Source organism: Triticum dicoccoides, chromosome 7A (genome assembly GCF_002162155.2).
Source record: "Triticum dicoccoides isolate Atlit2015 ecotype Zavitan chromosome 7A, WEW_v2.0, whole genome shotgun sequence".
In the NCBI taxonomy this organism is placed as follows: domain Eukaryota; kingdom Viridiplantae; phylum Streptophyta; class Magnoliopsida; order Poales; family Poaceae; genus Triticum; species Triticum dicoccoides.
Window position 1 is genome coordinate 742,484,689 of NC_041392.1, and position 2,335 is coordinate 742,487,023.

Sequence of the window (2,335 nt, forward strand, 5' to 3'; positions counted from 1 at the left end):
CGTCGTCCCCCTTGGGCGACTCGGGGGCGACTAGGTTTTTCCCCGGCGCCGCCACCCCCTCCAGCCCCCCTTCCCTTGCCGCCGCCAGAGGTACGCCAGCCTAGGAGGCTGCTGATGAAGGTGGCGGCGAGGCTCCCCGTCGCTTCGTCCCTTGGCGAAGGACCCTGGACGCCGGGGCGGCAGCCCCGGACGGCGAGGCGGCGCCATCTTCGCGGTAGGTGGCGGGCGCGGGATGCGGCGAACGGCCTCCTCGGCAGCTTGGGCAGCGAGGAGCCGGCAGGAGGTGGTCGTGGTGTGGGCTTCCTTCACTCCAGATCTGAAGGTCGTGCTTCTCTCCTCCTCTGGTCCACTCCCCCCTCTGGCGGTGTCCGATCTGTGGCTTTGGCTATCAGACCCGGTGCTGGCGGGGTGATGGTGGTATAGGACTGCGTCTGGGGTAATCCCTTGGCCGGTTCTCCGGCCACGGCGGCGACGACGCGTGCGCGCGTGGTTTTCCTTCCTGGAGGCGCCGCTGAGGACCTGTTTCTTTCCACCCCCGTCCCAGATCCCGGGTGAAAGCCCAAAACCCGTCCCGGGTTGGGCGGCGGCGGCGCCATGCGCGTCGTTCTCTCCTTGGAGACGCCGCCTGGGGCTCTCTGGTTCTTCGGGAGAGTGGTTGTGAGGTTGGAGAGCGCTCGTCGGCGGCGAGCCCAAGGGGTGATTTTTTTTGTGTAGGATGTGTGTTCCTGCAGGTCTATGCCTTGACGGAGTAATGCTCTGCGGCGGCAAGGTCGTGGTGTGTCATGGTAGCTCTGCTCCTGAGCCGGGTTGGGGGGGGGGATAGGGTTCCTCTTCCCGTTGACAGCCCCATGACGCGCACCGCAGAAGCCTCTTCCCTTGTGCGGACACTGGAGTGGCACCTGGTGCTTCCAACTTTCTTTCCTGGTGCTCTGCATTGCTTCTTCGACGATCCTCCCGGCAGCTTTCCTTCTATTTCTCGGTGTCCAAGGAAGGTGGCAGTGCAGCGGATGTGGTGTGTCTTTGGTGTGGCGAGGACCGATAGTTTACTTGCTCTGGTGTGTCGGCCGGCGCCTGCTCTAGCTCTCGGGTGAGCTCCCAACGATTTGATGGTGCGGCGCCTTCGAGCCTAGGCGAGAGGATTGGGTTCCTCTTCGGCGTTGGAAGACAGGTGCTCGTTTTGTCCGATGCTCCATGGTCAGGTGACCCCCGGTGCCTCCATGCTACTGACTGAACCTCAATGCTTCTGTGTTTTCCTGTCTTTGGTCTCGGGGTGCAGCGGGCTTCGACATTACTTGCAGGATTTTCTCGTATATTTTCTTGGTGTGTAGTAGTGTGCGTTGCGTTGTAAGCTGCTCAGTCAGCTCCCATGTATCTTTTGGTCGCTCATGCTTGGTGGTCTTCTGTAATCCTGGCCGGTTGATGGCTTTGTTAATTCAAAGCCGGGCTTTACTTGAGCCTTTGTTCCAAAAAAAAAAAAGCATATGTCGGCCAACATTTCTATTTGTAGATATTGATGGTTACCTTATGAATTTATATTGGTGGTTTAAAGTTTGAGACTGTCTATTTCACATTCGTCTGGAAATAAATTAGTCTTTATTCAAATTTTACAGCCAATGGCAAGCTGATAGCCGTATGCAAATGATCAACTTACACTAACCGTACAACAGTATTACACGCGGTTTACATTGAGTCAAGACTAAAGAGGCCTAATTCTCACTTAGTTGCAAATGCAAACAATTACAACACAACTACAAGGTAATTACATGCACAAGAAAGCACTGTAAACACTACGGGAAAAAATGCGTTGTCTAGTGTTTGGGCATAAGCCAAGTGCTATTTCTCGGGTACCACGCAAAAAAACACACGGCAACCACAGGGCCCTCGGCGTAGACCAGAGTAAGCCGAGTACAGTTCAAAAAACACTTGGCTTATAAAGAAAACTCGGCATATTCCGCAAAAACCATTTGGCCCACACCCGAGGATCGGCAAAGCACCTGTCCCGTGGCCATCCTCACCACTTGATGGCCCCGTGACGGTGGGCGCTACAAGTCGAGTGTTGTCTATTGGCATACTCCGCTTAATTATATGTAAACCGTGTACCCAAAAGAAAGCACTCGGCGTATACTCATGCCCCTTCACCTTCATCTCCCCCCGCCATTTTTATAAATAAACGTGTGCGTGGCGGCTCTGCTGTTACTGATGGAAATATGCCCTAAATACAATAATAAAGTTCATATTATTACATTTCCTTGTTCACGACAAAAGGTTTATTATTTATGCTAGAATTATAATTATCGGAAACTTAAATACATGGGTGCATACATAAACAAATACT